Source organism: Lycium barbarum, chromosome 10 (assembly GCF_019175385.1).
Source record: "Lycium barbarum isolate Lr01 chromosome 10, ASM1917538v2, whole genome shotgun sequence".
NCBI classification, from domain to species: domain Eukaryota; kingdom Viridiplantae; phylum Streptophyta; class Magnoliopsida; order Solanales; family Solanaceae; genus Lycium; species Lycium barbarum.
Genome location: NC_083346.1, coordinates 5,092,713 through 5,115,338, shown reverse-complemented (window position 1 = coordinate 5,115,338; position 22,626 = coordinate 5,092,713). Strand labels below are relative to the sequence as shown.

The 22,626-nt window shown below is 39.4% G+C and overlaps 2 long non-coding RNA genes across 2 annotated transcripts; both read right to left on the bottom strand.

Annotated features, from left to right (window-relative positions):
- Positions 1–7,372: 7,372 nt before the first annotated feature.
- LOC132614948 (uncharacterized) lies at positions 7,373–11,267 on the bottom strand. Its single transcript, XR_009572513.1, has 3 exons — positions 9,524–11,267; positions 8,537–8,587; positions 7,373–7,798 (listed from the first exon to the last, which is right to left on the bottom strand). It is a non-coding gene; the product is annotated as an uncharacterized LOC132614948 (long non-coding RNA).
- A 406-nt stretch (positions 11,268–11,673) lies between these two features.
- LOC132615502 (uncharacterized) lies at positions 11,674–14,285 on the bottom strand. Its single transcript, XR_009572718.1, has 2 exons — positions 13,743–14,285; positions 11,674–12,063 (listed from the first exon to the last, which is right to left on the bottom strand). It is a non-coding gene; the product is annotated as an uncharacterized LOC132615502 (long non-coding RNA).
- Positions 14,286–22,626: the final 8,341 nt, after the last annotated feature.

Genomic DNA, 22,626 nt, shown 5'->3' with positions numbered 1-22,626 from the left:
CAAAACGACTATATTTCGACTTCTATGGAATTAAAGACAAAGAGAAGACGAATGTGGTTACTGACTGGATTTATGACTATACTAACGCATAGAACAAGTCAATAAATGAACAAATCTAACATGTATGATTCTTAAACTAACTACATGATTAATTGATGCTATGCTACATTAACTAAGACTAAGCTCAGCTAAATTAAACAAACACTAACACAGATATTAATTAACACACAAACACAGATTGTACCACAACACGCAAAATACTAAAATAAATTAAAGGAAGAAGGTTTACTGACCTTCTTCGGGTGCAGCGAAGTGAGGCGAAAGTCTCGAATCTACACTCGATTACTATGAAATCTAAGCTTGAATCCACTCAGACCCGCAACGGTAACAAGGGCCAAAATAAAAGATGATTTAGTATCTCAACTGAAACTCAAGAAATGTTTTTAGAGCGAAAAAAAGAAGGTTGTTCTTCTCCTTTAAGGCGACTGGAAAACTTTAATTCTTGGGGGATTTCGCGACCAGAAAAAGAAAACGAAACTCCAGATTCTTTGGGGTTTTCGACTTTGATCTTTAAAACGTTTCTATGGCTAAAACAAACTTGTCATCCGCGTTCCACTTCTCCAAAAATCCCCCCCTTTATTGACTTGGACAACGATTATATATAGGGCGATCTTGGGTTTGAGCTAGGGTTTTCGTTTGAAAGGAAGAGAGAGAGGAGCGTGGGGGGACAAGATGGAATGGGGGACAGAGGAAAGTGGGAGCGGCAGTGGCGTGGGTGGCGGGGAACAGGAAATAGTGGGAGGGAGCGGAGAAGAGGGAGAGACGAAGAAGGAGAAGGGAAAGGGGGGGTGCGGCGGAGAGGTGAGGAAAATGAGGGGAAACCCGTTTTAGGGTTTCCCTTATTTTGAATAAAATGGATCGGACCTGGTCCATTTGTGGACTGGGTCTATTTTAGACTGGGTATTAAAAGAATGGGCTAATAAATTTAAATATGGACTGGTCTAAAAATTTTGGGTAAAAAAATATAGACTGGTAAAAAATATTTATGAGTTGATTGGACTTTGATTTGAGATCCGATAAATCAAAAATACGGACTGAGTGCAAGAAATAGTTTGGCCTCTAAATTTGAATGAAAGACCCATTTTAATTAACGATATACCGAGGGTGATAAAATATTGCTTAATACAAAATATGTGATTATTATGACTCGGGTAATAAAATTATATGGTGTTATAACAGCCGTGCAATAATATTTTTTGAAAATCCACAGTAAAATAAAATACTATTATTTAATTATGCAAAGATAAATGCGATGCGTGTGCGTAAGCTGGTAAAATGCCGAAATGATAAAATTGTGAATTATAATAATAATAATAATAACATAATAATAATAATAATAATAATAATAATAATAATAATAATAATAATAATAATAATAAATGCGGTAATAGTAATAATAATAATTGATAGAATAATGCAATGGCGGTATTGAGAAGAGGCTAATAATTATAGTAAAAATATAAATATATATTTATTTTATTTTCTCAAAAATATTAGAAGCACAAATAGGTATTTTGGAGGAGAGGCGGGACAAAATTGGATGTCAACAACTTGTCCCTCTTTGCCCGGTAATGATGAAAAGAGTTGTCGGGCAAAGACGTTGACTCAATAGCCTATTTTGTCCCGGCTAAAGGAAATTTGAAAAGTATATGACCGAACTCCGGTCTCTGAGTTGCCTACATATCTCGGGCTGCACGAGAATCAGGTCGAGTGTAGTTCTGGGACAACTACGACACCTTATGACTAACGATTGGCGCGAATCTTTGCAAAATATTGTCCCAGTGTCGAATTATGATAGCACTGGGTATTGTGAGAGAACTTGAGAATTCTGAAAATTGAATTGGTGGAATGCAGGTAGAATACTTGTGATTAGAGACGAGTGTTCGAGGTAGATCCTTGACCCGTGTCGGGAAGTCTGCTTATCCTTCCCAACGCATTGCCCCAGTTCGCTGCCGAAGAAATAGTTCCACGAGTTGATATGTGATGCCAACTTCAATATTGTCGAAAGCCAACAGCTAAAAACAATTGTTAGCAATAAAGAAATATATGTGTAAATAAGACAAGGTTGGAGAAGTTTACACTTGTAACCCCTGTTTCGAAAGTTGAATCCACATTCGGAGTGGGTGCCTGAACTGAAATATAAAATACCCGCATTCGGAGGTGGGTGCCTGAACTGAAATATAAGATACCCGCATTCGGAGGTGGGCGCCTAAACTGAAATATAAAATACCCGCATTCGGAGGTGGGTGCCTGAACTGAAATATAAGATACCCGCATTCGGAGGTGGGTGCCTGAACTGAAATATAAGATACCCGCATTCGGAGGTGGGCGCCTAAACTGAAATATAAGATACCCGCATTCGGAGGTGGGTGCCTGAACTGAAATATAAGATACCCGCATTCGGAGGTGGGCGCCTGAACTGAAAAATAAAATACCCGCATTCGGAGGTGGGTGCCTGAACTGAAATATAAGATACCCGCATTCGGAGGTGGGTGCCTGAACTGAAATATAAGATACCCGCATTCGGAGGTGGGTGCCTGAACTGAACATTGAAATACCCGCATTCTAAGGTGGGTGCCTAAATTGAAAATTGACATACCCGCATTCTAAGGTGGGTGCCTAATTTAAACATTGAAATACCCGCATTCTAAGGTGGGTGCCTGAATTGAACATTGAAATACCCGCATTCTAAGGTGGGTGCCTGGATTGAAATTGACATACCCGCATTCTAAGGTGGGTGCCTAAATTGAACATTGAAATACCCGCATTCTAAGGTGGGTGCCTAAATTAAATTTTGAAATACCCGCATTCTAAGGTGGGTGCCTGGATTAGAATTGACATACCCGCATTCTAAGGTGGGTGCCTAAATTGAACATTGAAATACCCGCATTCTAAGGTGGGTGCCTGGATTAGAATTGACATACCCGCATTCTAAGGTGGGTGCCTAAATTGAACATTGAAATACCCGCATTCTAAGGTGGGTGCCTAAATTGAACATTGAAATACCCGCATTCTAAGGTGGGTGCCTGGATTGAAATTGACATACCCGCATTCTAAGGTGGGTGCCTAAATTGAACATTGAAATACCCGCATTCTAAGGTGGGTGCCTGAATTGAACATTGAAATACCCGCATTCTAAGGTGGGTGCCTAAATTAAATTTTGAAATACCCGCATTCTAAGGTGGGTGCCTAAAATTGAAAATTGACATACCCGCATTCTAAGGTGGGTGCCTGGATTAGAATTGACATACCCGCATTCTAAGGTGGGTGCCTAAATTGAACATTGAAATACCCGCATTCTAAGGTGGGTGCCTAAAATTGAAAATTGACATACCCGCATTCTAAGGTGGGTGCCTAAATTAAATTTTGAAATACCCGCATTCTAAGGTGGGTGCCTATATCATGTCCACTTCCCATGGTGCAAAAAATGTAAATCCCCATCCACTTTCAGGGTGCAGAAAAAATAAATCCAAGTTCACTTTCACAGTTCAAAATATAATTCTACGTCCGCATTTCACGGTACAAAATATAAATCCACGTCGACTTTGACGTCCGTATTATACGGTACAACAGTAAATTTACATCTACTTTCACGTCTGCATTATACGGCGCAAAAATAAATTCACTTTTACCTTCGAAAACATTAATCTGTATCCACTTTCTACAATTATATGTATATTTTTTGTAATATAATTCTATTTCCACTTCCATGCTCGCATCCACAATGTAAATGTAAATCCACGTCCACTTTAGAAATAGTATTGTAAAAAGATATCCACATCTTAATCCATGTCCCGTTGTGACGGAAGTTAAATCTATAATTAACCCCCACAATTTGATATACGATGCAATATTTCGATCTTGTTATTTTATTAACATACTTCATTCTAAAAGAATTTGATAATGATTTGAACATGTATGAAGTGATGACGAAATTGAGGAATTCTAACCAATAACAGGTGATCAAGGTCAGTGTCCATGATTATATGTATTCGATCCATCGATGAATGTCACGAGCTAAAACAACTGTTAGTGATAAGAATCAATAGCTGGGTCTAAAAGAATTATACTTACAACCCTCGGTTGAGAAGATGAACTTGTGTCCACTGTTGCAATTGAAATTTCGTGATGAGTGGAACGACGTCCACCGTTCGGCATAAGCTACCTTTGCATCCACGCTGAAGAGTATTTGCATTTTGAAGAAAGCTAACTTTTCGATCACGCCCATAATTAAAGTTTTAAGATGAGTCGAATATGCACAACCTTCACGTTAATTGAACCTGCCTCATCAAAGAAAAATCGTGAGTTTAAAAGAAAAATTAGTTGACTTGTGCGTGTCGGGGAACTTGGCCCTTGAATTGATCTTGTCTCGGTCGCATCCTTCATTCTTCGATGCTTCACCACACATCTTGCTTTGCCGGGGAGTTTCAGTTATACAAAATGTATTTTGAAAAAATAAAAGTAATGAGATTTGGATGATTTTGAAAGACAATACTTAGTGGCTCTAATCTGTAAAATGACTTGATTTTTGAATTTATTTGCATTTTAGAAATATGGATAGATTCTTATTAAAAAATGGTTAAATATTTAAGATAACTTTTATGCAATTTCTAAAAATTTGTCCCAGTTTCAGTCCTGAAGATGCTTGATTCTAGACAATTGAAAAGCAAGAACTTATAATGAAAGTTTTTTAAAGTGATTTGACCGACTTCAAAATTTTGTCCCAGTTTCAAGTCCTGGAGACACTTGGTTCTAAACAATCGAAAGGTGAGAAAGTTGTAATGAAAATTTTTTGAAAGTGATTTGACCGATTTCAAAAATTGGTCCCAGTTTCAAGATATTAAGACACATGAATTTAAACGGTGGGAAGACCAAGTCTTGTATAAAAATCTTTATATATTTTATAGGAACTAAAATGTTTTGGACAATCCGAAGATATTAAAAATTTAAAAATAGAAGGGCCGAACCCGCCTCGGGTTCCCTACGTATCCCAAAGGAATCAGGCCAGACGTAGTTCGTGATAAAAATAAAGACTTTTGAGTTTTTTTTTTTGATTTTTTAATAAAGGGGGCCGAACCCGATATGGGTTGCCTACGTATCCAAAATGAAATCAGGCCACACGTAGTTCGACTCATACAACAAAAACACTGAAATATTTTGAAAAAAGTGGCCGAACCCGATGTGGGCTGCCTACGTATCCAACGGGAAGTCAGGCCAAACGTAGTTCCAACCACAAACAAAGATACTGAAATGATTTGAAAAGAGTGGCCGAACCCGATGTGGGCTGCCTACGTATCCAACAGGAAGTCAGGCCAAACGTAGTTCGTTGCAAACAAAATGACAGAATCTTAATTTAAAAGGCCGTAACAAAACATAGAGGCAACATGACAAAAGGAACTAAATGTTCTAGTTGATGCCTCCGGCCTACTACAAAAGGAAATTTAAACTTAAAATACTGAAACTCCCGGCGAACCGGGGCTAAGATAGAAGTCCAATTTTGCAACTCCGGTCCTGGCTCAGCAGCCTATAAAGTCAATATTTCAGCAAAGTCTTTGATTATCACCGCATGATCATCTTCATTTTCCACGAACAGGTTCCTGACTCCCTCCACGATATCATCATAGGCAACTTCAACAATCAGATCTGAAGGTTTTGAGAAAGTTTGATCAATGGTAGGAATGGGTTTTGGCAATGCAATCTCTTTCCTTTTATTCTTTCGTGCTTTCTTCACTTCTTCCTCAGTTGACTCATATCCCAAACCGAATGTAAACTGTTGCGTAGGGAGAACGACTGGCTCAACCCGCCCATTTAGTGTTTTCCCTAGCCCAAAGCCAGGTTGGTACCCATTTCTCAGCATTTCTTTTGCAACCATAATTGCGGCACATGATCTTTTGAACTCCTGAGTTTGACACACTTCACTCTCCTTAGTGACATTCACAACCTCCCAAGCGTGGTAAGCTGCTCCGTCGAACCCTCCTTCTGCCTCGATGAATGGGGTGGATTGCTCTAGATAGAAAGACGTGTCCCCTTCTCCATGTATACATATTTGTTGCTGATCCCACTCGAATTTGACAGTTTGGTGCAAAGTAGATGGTACAGCCTCAGCCAGATGGATCCACGGCCTACCTAACAGCATGTTGTATGTCGTGGAAATATCAAGTACTTGAAAATCCATAATGAATTCAACAGGGCCAATCAACACTTTCAACTCTATTTCCCCAATAGGGCGCCTTTGAGCCCCATCAAATGCTCGAATATTCATATCACTGGTCTTGAGCTCACTAACATTATATCCGATCTTCTTCAGACTTGTTAATGGACAGATGCTGAGTCCAGACCCCCCATCAATCAATACTTTAGCCACAAACATGTTACGACACTTGACAGTTATATAGAGCGCTTTATTATGCATGCATCCTTCTGGCGGCAGTTCTTCATTATCGAAACTGATTCGATGGCTATCAAGTACGCGCTCAATCATCCCAACTAACGCCTCACTAGTTGTTTCGCTTGGGACATATGCTTCATTCAAGATCTTCAACAGTGCATTTCTGTGCATATCCGAACTCAAAAGCAAAGAGAGAATAGGAATTTGAGCATTGGTCTTTTTCAACTGATCCACGACCGAGTACTCACTAGCTTTAATTTTCCTCAGAAATTCTTCTGCTTCGAATTCAGTCACGACCCTTTTGGGAGGTACGTTGGTTTCCTTAACTTGCCCCAATCTAACTAGCTCTTCTGGAGAATAGCATCTTCCAGACCTTGTCATTCCTGATGTCTTAACCTTGTCAGTGATCGCGTCCTTTCCACGACATTCCATCACAGTTTGTTGATAATTCCATGGTACGGCTTTTGTATCGAGCACTGGTAACTGATTTGGTGCTTGAACTACTTCCACAGGCGTTGATGAAGCTCCTAATATCTCGACAGGCACACAACCCCTTATCACTACAGCCGGAGAACACCGTATATAGTCTGGTAAAATCAGATAGAGGTAGCATGGGAGGGAGTGACACTCTGAGACTCACTATGTCCAAGTTCAACCGGGGGCTCTCGGCTGGTGCCTTCTCCCGCAGCGCCTAGTATTGTGCTGACTTTCTTCTTCTTTCTCAAAGGCATTGCTGAAAATTAAACAGAAAAAAATTTAGATAGTTACATCCTTAACTTGGCTCTATCGCACGATTTCTTAAGATGAAAGACGGTCATTTTTCCTAAATGCCCTGTAGCCTCTTGTTTACAAGTGTGGCGCGCTACACACCCATAAACAGGACTCTACTGGACACGGCTCGTAGACAAACCCCTAGGACGAACTGCTCTGATACCACTTCTGTCACGACCCAACTAGGGGCCGCGACGGGTACCCGATACTTGTACCGAGCACCCCTTATCTCGTATCGTACTTTTACTACTAGGTGGGCCGTATAGACTATACCGTATCCTTTTTTTTTTCTGTTGCTTAACGCTAACATTAATGGCATAATTGTAGACATGGACTTATAAACTTTGCTAGCACATTATACAACGACGAGGACCACAAAAGTACAAAACATCTGACTGTACATATCTGTCTACGAGCCTCTAAACAAAGTACATCTACATATACAAGAAGGACCGGTTCTACCGTGCCCGAATATGTACACAAAAGTAGTACCAAGAAACTGAGGCTCCGGAACAACTGGAGCGCTGCCACAGTACTGCTGATGGAGCTTCTAAGAGTCAAATCTGTCTACCTGTTGACCTGCGCGGCATGAAACGCAGCGTCCACAAGAAGGGACGTCAGTACGAGTAATGTACCGAGTATGTAAGGCATGAATAATAACATAAAAGAGATATAGCGCATGTCATGAAGTAGAAACACAACCTGTACATATAAGTGCACGTTGGCGGATACCATGCATGCTTAGCGCTGCGGAACGTGCAGCCCGATCCATATACATATAATACTTTGCTTTCTTGGAAAACATTTCTTTTCATATATATATATATATATAACATAGAACATATCATATTGCCGAGGCGTCGGCTCCGATCCATTTAACCATATATCCCGCGTCCGGGACGATATCATGTACCATACTCCAACTGATCAGGTGGCTATGCGTCTATAGCGCCTTCTCTTTCCCAATCTTCCCCATATACATGTACATATACTTATCGTTCGATAAACGAAGCAATTAAGAAAAATCCGGGAATAACGGGCCCACCTCGGGTCAAATGAGGTGGCGTACACGATTTACATACGTTACATTTCATGACGTCACTTGTGAGAGTTTTAAGGTAGTCGGGTCCTATTTATGCAAGTTCTAGATGTTTAGGCAATTTTTCAACATTTCATACAATATTTAATTCAATTCTACTGAATGAAAAAGAGGAAACTTTGGGTGCGGATTTCGGAGAATAGAGTTGTCCCCGAGGCTCGTATCCAACTTATTACGTTTAAGACATGCCATAGAAGGAAGGGTGAATCCTTACATACCTTTTCCGATTCATACACGTCTCCAAAATCAAGTTTCAAGTTCGCCAAAATCTACAATTTGGTCACAATTACCAAATGTTAATTGTAAGGCTTTAAGATTTCAATCTTAACCAATACTTGTCTACAAAAATTTGGGCAGCATCTCCCCTATAAATACACCATCCCCAAAATTCAACTTAGCCAATTTTTTAATCAATATCAATCCGGGAATTCAACCCGGCCAAACTATCAACACAATGACAACAACCATGACTACAAAACACAATATAACACAACTAGTCTTCTTTCCAACATAATGCAATAGTTTTCATTCCAACTTCACATTTCCAAACCAATCTCAATGCTTTTACATTCATTACTAATCAAGATCATTACAATATAATTCGGAAGCATTTCATATCATTTCTACCAAATATTCACAAGATATACAAACTTTCCACCAAAACCATAATCCATCCAAAACTTCAAATCTTCAATCTACATATTCATAACATATTTCCATCTTCCAATTTCATCAACCATAATCATAATTTGCACCTTAATAATTTCATTTTCATAATTACATAAATCTACCATAAAATCACAAAACTTCTCATAACCACTTAACAACCAATCTTTCATGCCAATATGGACTATTATCCTTCCAAATTCACCAACTAACATAATAATTCACATTTAAAACTCCACTTCTATAATTACATAAAAACTTCATTAAAATCATATAATTTCCTATAACTATTCCCAATAATTTTCCATGCCAACTTGAACCATTTTCTTCCATTTCCAATATAAATTTCACCATAACCACAACTAGAATACAACATAAAATTCAACTCATATTATTTATACAACAATATACATATATGTCCACTTACATATATGCACACCCACTTTGTAAACTTCCATATTTCCATAAATTCTACTCATTTCTACATACTACAACATAAACCAACCTTCATAACATAATAAAAAGGGATTAGTTCTTACCTTTTTCTACAATCTTCTTCACTTGACCAAGTTGTCAACTTGAAGAAACAAGTGTTCTTTCTTCCAAAATAATTACACCAAGTTGTAAAGGACCCTTTAATTGGTAGAAAATGATTTTTGAATTTTTTTTTTTTTTTTGGTCTAGAGCTTGGCCGAAAATGGCCTTCTTGTTCTTGCTCTTCTTTCTCTTGTTTCTCTCTTTCTCAATTGTCTTGAAACTTCTAAATGTTTCAAGACAATTTAATGATCCTTTATATTAATTATCACATGGGAAATTTATTAATTTTGTGGGCTTGGGCCATAAGATGGCCGGCCACCCCTCTCCTTTGGGCCTTAATTCGTTTTTTATTTTTTTGGGCCAACTCGGTTGATCCCGAGTTGGGCCTAGCCCACTGACCTTTCGACCTTAAAACGTCCATATCTCCTTGTACCGATGTCACCTGGGAACCCACGACCTATGGTTGGAAAGCTAATTCAATTATCTACAACTTCTATTTCTTGATATTTTCCAAATTCCAAACTTATAATTCCGTTTTTGCCCCTAGAAGTCAGATCACCCGAAAACGTTTTCTTAAAAATATTCGTTTGGAGGACTTCCACTTTGATTTGGCCCAAGGGTCCTTCTTGAGTTGTGTTTAACTTCACATATGTGATTCATATGACTTTTCAGATGTCCCAAAAAAATCTCGATGTGTGGGCCCCACCTCAGCAAATAATCTGACGTTCAAAAATACGGGATATAACACTATCTGTACCCTCTGGTGTCCCAAGAGGACTGTAAGAAAATGGCTGAAGTTAGCGAATCGTGCCTTTTCAACGAGGCTCAGAAGGCGTTGAACCGGGCAAGTCTTGTTCCGATGCCCTTTTCACTTAGCTTTAATTTCAAGCCTCATTTTAATAACCGCTCCTCGTTCCCTTATAGGCCTCCGTGCTTCATTATGCAAGCTTCCACCGACTCAGGAATGAAGTGGATTGGCTCAAGGAGGAGCTCAAAAGGAAAAGTCAGGAGGTGGACAAGCTCATGGATCTGTATGGGCAGAAATTGGAGTATATCTCGTCTCTCCCTGACCTTTCTATCCTTAGGTCGGATTTGGCAGCGGCTCGAAACGAAGTTGTCGAGGCTAAGCAGGAACGTAACCAGTTGGCAGAGAAGGTAAGAGCTTTCGAAGTTTATAATAAATCTCTAATAGCCGATGCTAATGCCCCTCCTTCTCAGGCCCATCAACTTTGGGCGGAGCTTGATGGGATCAAACCCGAGCTTAATGCTATTAATGAAACGACAATCGGTGCTGTAGCCGAGCGGGATGTTCTCAGAGAGCATCTTCGGGCGACAATGGAATAAGTAAACGGACTTAGCTCGTCGCTTGCTGGGGCTGAAGCTGAGCAAGATAGACTGAGTCGGGTCATCACCGATCTGCAGGTTGAACATGGAAAGGCTCTTGACCAGATCTCGAGCTATGATGATATGTTAAACCAGTATAAGGCTGACGTGACTGCTGCCGAGAAGGCCAGTTATCTTCGAGCCGAGTACGTGCGGTGCTTGTTGTTATACCCTATTTTAACCGAGTAAAAATAGTTTACAACATCCCAGTAATTCTGGGGTTAATTAAAGTTAGGGAGTCGCCACCTAATTATTTATTGTGAATTAGGACACCTAAAATTATTTTAAAGTTAACTCCGTTTTAAAAGTTTGTGAAACCAAATGATTCTAGGTACGGGTTCAATTAGTCTAAAGGGAAGGTATTAGGCATCCTTTAAGACCCATTAACAATGGTTAACTGACCGGACTCATTTTTAATTAGGCTAAGTACAAATGTAAAATTTTACAACCTTTAAGAAAGTATCTTTGCTAAAGTTTATAGATATCTATATAAGAATGTTGTTTAAAATAGGACTTGTAGGATTAATTTAAAAGGCTGGGTGTGAGTGTAAAGATTCTTAAAATCCAGGTATCGAGAGGGAATTGATTTAATCAATCCAAAGAAACATTTGCATCAGTTTCATTTAAAACCGTCTTGTAAATCAATTTCCTCATTTTAAAAAATGATGTTATCGACATCCTTTAATCCTTATTGAAAATATTGACATTGGAAGAAATTAAGATGACGCTACTTATAAATAAATAGCAAGCAGATTTAAAAAAAAAAATGTTTTGACTCAAAATGTACTATAGCATCAAAAGTGACTTGAGGTGATCTATATTTTTTAAGCATCAAACCCATTAAATAAGATACCAAACCCATAGGATTCGTATTTAGGAACAAATAGAACCCCAAACTTATACTACCTATAGTCACTTGGCTGTGTTAAGGGCTAATACCCCATTTGTAACGACCAGACTATACCCAAGAAGATAAAGAAAATAATCCCACATATAAGCAGTTAGACATTCAACTACAAACAGGTATCAGATATGAATAGTAAACGAAGTCCACTGTAATTTTGTCTAGTGACAACTGAACAATATTTTCTGGGAATGCCATGGATTCTGATCTCGTGTGGTTGGCAGTGTGGTCGAGTCTCAGAACGAAACTCTCCGGCTCCGGTGTTCATGCAAACAAAGAAAAGTATTATAAGAGACAGCGCAATGTAACAGTAAAACAGTAGAGCAAGCACAAACAACATCTCTTCTGAAAATAGGCAACAAAATAAAGAGTCGGTCCAGCCGAGTATAGAACACACCTGCTGCAAACTTACAACAGCCAAGTTAATTTAAAATCAGTGTTTTCAGCCGATAATACAATAATAACTCAGCTCAGAATGGAAACTGAAATTTAACTCATATCGTAGCAGAAACTTAGTCCAAGAAGGCAGTAGCTCACGACCCAAAAGTACAAAAACAGAGTGGCTAAAATCACAACAGTTCGTGACTATAAGTAAAGCAGAAAATGGCTAAAATGCAATGCTTCATGGCTTGTTCATGCATCCTAAACCATCCCAATATATACTAAGTATTGCTTGATATACAGAAGATATACTCTTGTATGCTTATACAAGGTATGTATATACCTTTGCTTTCACAACATATACTTAATATATATGGTTCTCATTCAACCATTTACTAAGTATTGACAAGAAGAACATGCGAGGAAGAACACTTCATTTCTCTATGTACAGATAACACAAACATCTTAAGAGGAATGGGAGCAAGAAGGAGGTGTATTTAGAGACATTTTGAAACTGTGTGATTAATCTGTAATGCTGTAAAAGAAACTCAACCAACATTCTTTACGCAAGTAAATTGCAAAAATTATACTTGTCATTTTAATCCTTTTAAAACACAGTTGCTTTGTGATGATTTCAGTCCATATGGAAAGCAGACTGGACCAGTTAACTCGACGCCAATTCATACCAAACAGCAGCATTCAACAGGGATGTTCATATTTCGTAAATGGACATATTTAACGAGCATAGAGATGGCATACTAGATTCAAACACAGGGACTAGTTCGTTATATCGTATTTCATAGTTCATACACCAAAACAAAGTAGAGCTAAGACGCTTACAAAATTAACTAAGCCATGTTGAACTCTAACAAAACAGAAACATAGAGCTGAGAAATTGATTGGAGATATGAAGCAACAAACAGAACTGAAGCAAGTTAAAGTGCTAAGTACTATATTGAAACAGAACCAAAAGGAATGACGGAAATGGGAAAATTGCTTTGGTTCAAATAACACATCGTTCGAGGATCCTAAAAGACATGGTCTTTATTCGATAAACTCCAGCACGCTCAACAAAATAAGAAAGCAATTAAACCAATTCCTATATCAATTCTTGCATTTCACAAAAAAAGAAATGGTCGAGGTTTTGGAAACATGAGTTTTACATGAAACTGACACGGAACTTAAGGCAAAATCATATGAAAAACTAAACAAGCGGACAGTAATTTCAGCTATATTAAACTTCGAATGGAGACTTAACAAAAAATGGAAATGAACAAGGAACTTAAAAATTTAAATTGACGTTCAAAGGAAAACAAAATTATGCTTTTCTAACAAAACATACAGAATGAAAGGAAGCAAGAAAGCAACAGGGGTGAAGACGCCCACTTCAACATAATCATATAAAATTCAGAAATGACAATTAAATATGGAAGAGAGTCACTTCATACTTGCACCAACAAAACCGAGAAAAATCACAAGCGTTCAAACCCAGAAAAATCACATCACTTAACAAAATCGGGGAATAGAAACTACTAAAAGAAAAGAGAGATTACTTTTTGTGGGTGCAGTGAAATGGGGATGTCGGAGCCTCGAATCTAACTCCTCTCCTCAAGAACGAATTCGAAACTAGAGTTGGGTGAGTCGAATATCCTTGTCGCGGTTAAAGTTCACCGGAAAAGGAAAAGAAGTTTGGAAAATAGTTGAGTATCTCAGAAACGCTGAGTGAAACCTCTCGAAAAAAAGGGCTCCCCTTCAAGGTGTAAGCTTATCCCAATTTATAGAGTGAGAAATAGGGTTTATACGAAAATTTTTAGGCGGGATTTCCACATGAATTCGCCATTTGAAAATCAAAATCGAATCCTTAAAGCTGCTCCCTTTTCAGAAATTTCAGAAGGGTTTTTGGCCATTTATGTTGACCCGAGCGTTGAAAACAAGAAGGGAAAGCATTTACACGAAAATGAGGGAAACAGGGATCTGTCATGGCTAAAGAAATATCGTTCTTTGTTGAAAGGGGAAAGGAGCGAAAGAGACGACTGCGACTCATCTTTGTTTTCTTTCATTAGGTCTTTTAGGTGAATAAGAATAGTGGGCCGGGTCGAGTATAAAGAGTGGGCTGGATCGAGTAGGAAAAGGGTGTGGGCTGGATCCAAATTAAACATGTGGGTTGGACGTTTAGGCCATTAATTTGCTGAAAATATGGATCCTCCCTCCTTTATTTAATTATCTTTTTGGGCTTCTAATTTAATAACATATAATTAGTGATTAATATGTAGAAAATAAAGGACTTGATAAAGTATAATTAATTTAACGAGTACCAAATCCGAAAATAAAATCATGACGAACCATTTTGAAATTTGTGATAAAGTAACGCTAGTAATGTCGATAGTAAAATAGTGAAAAATGAAAGTAACCATATTAATAGTAGTAGAAATAGAAAATAGTAGCGAAAACAAAGTATTTAGCTCGTTAATGAATTTAGAAACCCAAGGAAATAAATTGGAATAATGGAAGGACGAAATTGGGTGTCAATACTTGTCCCGAAGAGAAACCCTCGAAGAAGTTCAACCACTGGAGTGGACTTATCAGATCTGATTGGGGAGGCCAAGAAGCTCGAAGCCAAAGCAAAGGCTTTATTCGACCCCGAGAATTCAGATATCGACCTTGAGTCAGCCTTGGAAGAAACCGAGGGATCGGGTGAAGATTAGGCTTGTGGGCCTTATGTCTTTTTTTTGTTGTTGCTTTTGTTTTTTGTTTTAAGGCCGCTAGTTTGAGCCTTTGTAAATCCATTATATGTATGTATAAATGAAAATAAAAATCTTCATTCGGGCTATTCATCGCCTTTTGTTGCCCTTTACATAGTATTCCTCGGTTTATTGTTTGTCTGATTTATGCCATCATTTTAGGCTTGCCTTATTGTTTTAGCCAGAATATAATTCAAGTGGTAATGGCTCGTGATCGGGTCTCAGTTCGTGATTGACTTTAATCGTTGCTTTATTTATAAATTGCAAGACAAATCGGATCACAATTTTTTTTTTGTGTTTTTAGACCGTAATCTTTAACCGTTTTGACCATAGTCTTTCGAGCTTGCGTATGTTTTGCACACCGCAGTCTTTAACCGTTTTGACCATAGCCTTTTAGTATTTGGCAACATCGGATCATTTTGATTGAAGTAAGATTTTTATTGATAAATCGATCGACGACGTATCTGCAGTAATTGCCGTGGCAAGAAAAAACTAATTGGACATGATCCAATCAATCGTTTAGTCCTTACATCTGATCCTATCGTTCATGCCTTGGCTTTTACATAGTTATCATTTAGCCCACGGTATAGTAGTCCCCTAGTAATTGAGTCCGAGGTATGAGGGCTCGGGTACTATTAGCCCGATATATGCAGTCTCCGGTCCCGGTCTTTGATTGGTCTGCGCTATTTGCGTAGCACCCTGTTCAGCGCTGCTTCGTTAAAAACCTTGCCGAAAACCCACTTCGGGACAAAACGGTCGAAGGGAAAAAGAGTGCAGCACGTGCTTTCAGTCCTATGTCTATGACTTTCTAGCTTTCATTGTGCTGCTCCGATGTTCCTCGGGTTGTATCACTGCGTGGTTAGGTCGAGAGAGAGGAAAAACAGAAAGAAAAATTATTCGTACCTTCAACAATAATACCTCTTCAGGTGTGCCACGTTCCAGTTGTGTTTCAATTGTTGTCCGTCTTCGTTCTCGAGCCGATAAGAACCTTTCCCGGTTATTCCAGTGACTCGATACGGTCCTTCCCAATTCGGGGCTAGTTTCCCTTTGTGAGGGTTCTTTGTATGGAGTGTGACTTTCGTTAGTACCAAGTTCCCAATCTGAAAGTGCCTGAAATTTGCCCTTCGGTTATAATATCTTTGCATCCTTTGTTTTTGTGCGGCTATCCTGATATGAGCAGCTTCCCTCATTTCGTCCACGAGATTCAGACTAGTGGACATTTCCTCGTGGTTCGAGTCCTCCGTGGTGTATCGGAATCTCAAGCTTGGTTCACCAACTTCGACGGGTATCAGGGCCTCGACTCCGTATACAAGGGAGAACGGAGTTTCCCTGGTGCTCGATCTCACCGTTGTGCGGTAGGCCCATACAACTTCGGGTAGAACCTCCTTCCATCGGTGTTTAGGGCTGGCCAGTCTTTTCTTTAGATTCTGCAGTATAGTTTTATTGGTAGACTCGGCCAGACCATTCGCGCTCGGGTGATATGGGGTGAATAAGATCTTCTTGATCTTGTATTCTTCGAAAAACTTACTGACCTTGCTGCCTATGAATTGCTTCCCATTATCACACGCGATCTCCGCGGGTACCCCGAATCGACAGATTATATGGTCATAAATGAAATCAATGACCTCTTTTTCGCTGACTTTTTTGAGTGCCTGTGCTTTAAGTCGTTTAGAGAAATAATTAGTCATAAGCAAAATAAACTGCGTCTTACCTGGGGTCCATGGCAGAGGCCCTACTATGTCCATACCCCATTTCATGAATAGCCATGGGGAAAGGACCGGATGGATCTCTTCCACGGGTTGATGTATTGACGGGGCGTGCCTTTGGCATTCGTTGCATTTTCGAACGAAGGTTTTGGCGTCTTCCTCCATCTCGTTCCAGTAGTATCCCACTCTGATCAGCTTGCGGACCAATGAATCGGCTCCCGAATGGTTCCCGCAAGTCCCCACATGAATTTTCCTCAGAACATAGTCGGTTTCTCCTGGTCCTAGGCATCTCGCCAAGGGACCGTGGAACGACCGTCGGTATAACTGACCATCGACAAAAACAAATCTGGCTGCTTTGGTTCGGAGGGCTCCTGATTCCTTGGCATCGAACGATGGCTTTCCTGTTTAAAGATAGTCTATGTATTTGTTCCTCCAATCCTAAGTGAGGCTGGTCGAGTTTATCTCGGCGTGGCCGGTCTCTATGACCGACTTTGCTAAGTGCACCACAGCTTCGGAGTTGAACCCATCCGATTCGACCGAGGATCCCAGATTTGCCAGGGCATCCGTCTCATCATTTTGATCCCGGTGCACGTGTTCCAACGTCTACTCCTTGAACCGGCGAAGGACAACCTGCAGTTTCTCTTGGTATCTCCGTATTCGATCATCCTAGACTTCGAAGGCTCCGTTCGCTTGGTTGACCACCGGGAGAGAATCACATTTGGCCTCTATGATCTTGCTTCCCAAGCCTTTAGCCAGTTCTAAACCTGCAATCATAGCCTCATACTCGGCTTCGTTGTCAGTTAAATCAGCCGATCAAATAGATTGTCTTATTACGTTACCCGAGAGAGGTTTGAGAACGATCCCTAACCCGGACCCTTTTACATTAGACACACCGTCTGTGTAAAAAGTCCAGATTCCTGTGCTAGTCCCCGAGGTAAGAAGCATTTCTTTATCGACCTCGGGGATCATGACTGGTGCAAAATCGGCCACGAAATCCGCCAGTATTTGGGATTTGATTGCGGTTCGGGGTTTGTATTCAATATCATACCCGCTAATCTCCACAGCCCACTTTGCTAGTCAGTCTGAGAGTTCGGGTTTATTCATGACATTCCTTAGGGGGTATGACGTTACGACGCATATGGGATGACTCTGAAAGTAAGGTTTTAATTTTGTAGATGCGTTCAATAAAGCCAAAGCGAGTTTTTCTAAGTGTGGGTACCTGGTTTCGGCTTCACCGACGGTTCTACTTACATAGTAAACCGGGTATTCCGTACCTTTCTCCTCTCGAACCAGGACACCGCTCACCGCTATCTCGGACACTGCCAAGTATAGATACAACTGCTTGTTCGCTATTGGCGTGTGGAGTAGAGGCGGACTTGATAAGTACCTTTTAAGTTATGTTAAGGCCATCTGACATTCGGGGGTCCATGCAAATTCAGTCTTTTTCTTTAGCAACGAGAAAAATCGATGACTTTTATCCGAGGATCTAGAGATGAATCGGCTTAAATCAGCTACCCGTCATGTCAGTCTTTGTACCCTTTTGATGTCGTTTATCACGGTGATATCTTCAATTGCCTTTATCTTATCCGGTTTGATTCCGCTCCCCCGATTTGATACCATGAATCCATGAAACTTACTCGATTTGACTCCGAAGGCACATTTTTTTGGGTAGCTTTATGTTTACCTCCTTAATATGCTGAAAGTTTCCTGCAAAAATTTCAAATTGTCCTCTGCTCGCAGGGACTTAACGATCATGTCATCTATATAAACTTCCATTGATTTCCCTATTTGGTGTTCAAACATGCGGTAGACTAGCCGCTGATAGGTGGCACCGGCATTTTTTAAGCCGACGGGCTTTACATTATAACAATATATGCTAGACCTAGTTATGAAAGAGGTTTTCTCTCGATCCTCCGGGTCCATTTGTATTTAGTTGTACCTGGAGTATGCATCGAGGAAACTCAGCGTGTCGTGACCCGCAATAGCGTCGATCATGCGATCGATGCTGGGTAAAGGAAATGAATCCTTCGGGCAAGCCATGTTTAAATCTTTATAATCTACACACATTCTAAACTTATTTCCCATTTTAGGCACTACTACTACGTTAGCTAACCAATCTGGGTATTTTACCTCTCGAATAGACCCTATGTTAAGGAGCTTGGTTACCTCATCTTTGACGAATGCATGTTTTACCTCGGGCTGTGGCCTCCGCTTTTGTTTGACGGGGGGAAAACTGGGATCCAGGCTCGACTTGTATGTTTCACATCCGGTGGAATACCTGTCATGTCTAAACGGGACCAAGCAAAGCAATCTGAGTTATCTTTAAGAAATTCAATAAATTTTTTCCTGAGCTCGGGGGTTAACCCTGTGCCCAGGTATACCTTCTTATCCGATGGGTGTGCGAACAGTGTGATTTGCTCAAATTCTTCGACCGTGGATTTTGTGGCATCTGAATCATCGGGCACCACAAAGGTCCTCGGCACTCCAAACTTTAACTCTTCGTCTGGCATTCTTCACTTCATTCCGATCCAGCACCTTTATAATCTTAACAGATTCTTCCACCGCGAACATTTCCTTTGAGGCCTGCTGTTCACCACAGACGGTTTTGATACCTTCTGGGGTCGGGAATTTCAATACCTGATGCATAGTTGAGGGGACCGCTCTCACGAGGTGAATCCACGGTCTTCCCAGCAATGCATTGTATCCCATGTCTCCCTCTATCACATAAAATTTTCTTTGCTGGGTAGTTCCTGCCATGTTGATCGGTAAAGGGATCTCACCTTTCGTCGTCTCGCATGCCATGTTGAATCCATTGAGGACTCGTATTGCTGGCACGATGCTATCTAGTAGTCCCAGCTGCTCGATGACTATCTATCGGATATATTAGCCGAGCTACTGGATCAATTAGCACACATTTGATTCTAAATTTATTGACAAAGACAGATATTACCAGTAGGTCTTTATGAGGCTGGGCGATGCCTTCCATGTCCTCGTCACTAAACGAGATAGGACCGTCGGGGTCGTCATTCCGAATACGCTTTTCCCTTGTTATGAAAATCTTGGTGCAATTTACAACCGGCCCAATGGGAGCGTCCGTTCCTCCCATGATCATGTGTATCACCCGCTGAGGCTCTTCCGGCCTATCCTGCTTGTTGGAGTCCACGTTCTTGAAATGGGGTTTTGCTCGTTCACTTAGGAATTCTCGAAGGTGTCCCAAATTGAACAGACGGGCAACCTCCTCTCTCAGCTACCGACAACCTTCGGTTCGATGGCCGTGAGTGTGATGGTATTTGCAAAGAAGGCTTTCATCCCGCTTCTCTGGATCAGATTAAAATGGTCTTGGATGCCTTGTTTCTCTGTTACGGATAACGGCCGCCGCTATGGTCGCTACATCTACGCATAAACTATACTCGGATAACCTTGGAGTTTCTCTGTTTCCCGAGGCTCTATCGACAGCATTTCTGTTTATCAGTCCCCGACTACTTTGGCCTCAATCGTTCCTTCGATCATTTCTCCTATCATTCTTGTCCGATTTGTTGTTGCGCCCGTTTCCCCTTCGATCGAGCGGGTAAGGTTGGTACCTGTCATACGATGATCTGGAATCCCGATCTGCCGCCCTCTTCAATCAGTCACTCCCTCTTCCAGAACGCCATGATACCGAAGTGGCCCTCAGAATCTTATCATCTTCGACCCTGATCTTTGATTGATACCTGTTGTGTATAGACGTAATCGAGCTTCTTGAATTGAGCCCTTGAGTGAAAGCCTGAACGGCCCAATCGTCAGTGACCGGAGGTAAGTCCATGCACTCCATTTATATATATGCCTTATGCTCCTATGCAATAATTTGAAGAATGACCATGAGCAATTTTAAAGTCCAAATATACCAACAAAGTATAGAAAAGGTGCATTGTGTGAATTGATTATTTTTTTCACCATAAAAATATCGTTAGTGAAAGAAGAATGTTTGAGGTGAAAGATAATTATAAGAGATTCTATAAGCAGAAAATAAGAATACATATAATCCTTTTTCTTTTGTTTTTCATCAGTGTCTGATATTGATTGAGACTTAACTAAATTTGGATTCGCCTCGGAAAATTCACATTAGGGGTAATGTGCTCCTAACATATGCGATATCGTATCAGGCAAAACTCGAACCTGAAACCTTTAATTAAGAATGAAAGAATACTTGCTACTACCTTGCAGGTAAAATACTTACATATACTCCTATAATCTTTACTAGCGCTAAGCTTCTTTCCTAGTTCTCCAAGAGAAAGAAACCATTTTGAAATGGCAAAAAAGGACTGAGCCAATAAATATAAGAATAAAAATTATAAGAAGAAAAACAAAGAAAAAGAGAGAAACAAAAAGAGTTTGGTTTTGGTTGTCTGGTCCCTCATAAGTTTTACGGAAAAGACTCAAATATGTCATCCAACTATTAGAAATGACTCATTTATATCACTCGTCAATAGTTTGACTTATTTATTCCATCGAACTATAGGAAACGACTCATTTATGCCATCGAACTATAGGAAATGACTCATTTATGCCACTCGTCAATAGTTTGACACATTTATACCATCCCCTGTTATCAAAATGACTCATCCATATCATATTTCATTAAAGTTAGTTTTACAATACCATATATGATAGGTGGCCTCCAACTAGATTATGGTTGTGGGTGGGTAAGGTGTATGGGTCGGATTTTTTATTAATTTGATATTTAAAATTGGACTGCTTTAATTAAATGACGTAGACCTCTAATTGGAGGCCACGTGTCATATTTGGTATTATAAAATCGACGTTAATGAAAAATGACATCGATGAGTCATTTTGGTAACGGGTGATGACATAAATGAGTCAAACTATTGATGAGTGGCATAAATGAGCCATTTCCTAAAGTTCGATGACATAAATAAGTCATTTCCTATAGTTCGGTGGAATAAATGAGCCAAATTATTAACGAGTGACATAAATGAGTCATTTTCAATAATTATATTATATATTTAAGCTTTTTCCGTAAGTTTTACTTGGAGATAAACTACGCCCTTGAATGAATAGTGAAAACCCACAGGGCAAACTTATTGTTTCTACTTCTTTTGTCTTTTTAATTTGTGACCGGTTGTACTTTTACTTTTTCAGAATACTTTAATATTTTCTTTAATTAGTAAAACACAAAGTTTTGTTCTGTTTCTCGAGATCATCAATTAAAAATATTCTTTCACTGATTGGCCTCTTTTTCCCTCAACAGCTCTTTTTTCCGTAAAACTAAACCAAACACACAGCAGTATAACTACTGACCCTGGCCCCAAACCAAATACACTGACACATACTTCTATTAAAAAGTATTAAGTAATTTAGTTATTAAAAATTAATGTAAAAAGGATATCACTTAATTACAATTATCTACTGATAAATACATATATGAAAAAATAAATATAACATGTTATAAGTGTTTATTAATTTAAAGTTTTTTTAAGATCTATCCCTATCTTACTTTATTAGAAACCCAGTGTCTAAATTGGGTGGATTTCATACAAGAGTCCGGAACCAAAATGCCCCAAAAAAAATATTTTGAACCAAAATACCCCAACACAAAAAAAAGTTACCAAAATACCCATAGCGCAGTAAAATACTGCGTTATAGAAGTATCAAAAAAAAATTCTTTCTATAACGCAGTAAAATACTGCGTTATAGAAGTACCAATTTTTTTTTTCTATAACGCAGTAAAATACTGCGTTATATAAACAGTACAAAAAAAAAATTGGCCAACTTTATTTTTTGCAACACTTAGTGTTATTTTCCATACTTTGACCAATAATTAGTCATGTGTCAAAATTCCGAAACGTCAATATTTTATATAGAACCTGATATTTTTTTCTGTGTACAATAATGTAGGCCCAATACATCAAGGATACGTAGACGTTCGGATCGTCATTTTAGGGGTTGAAAAGGTGCCCGAAGTAAGTTTTGTTTGAAAAAATTTAGTGTTT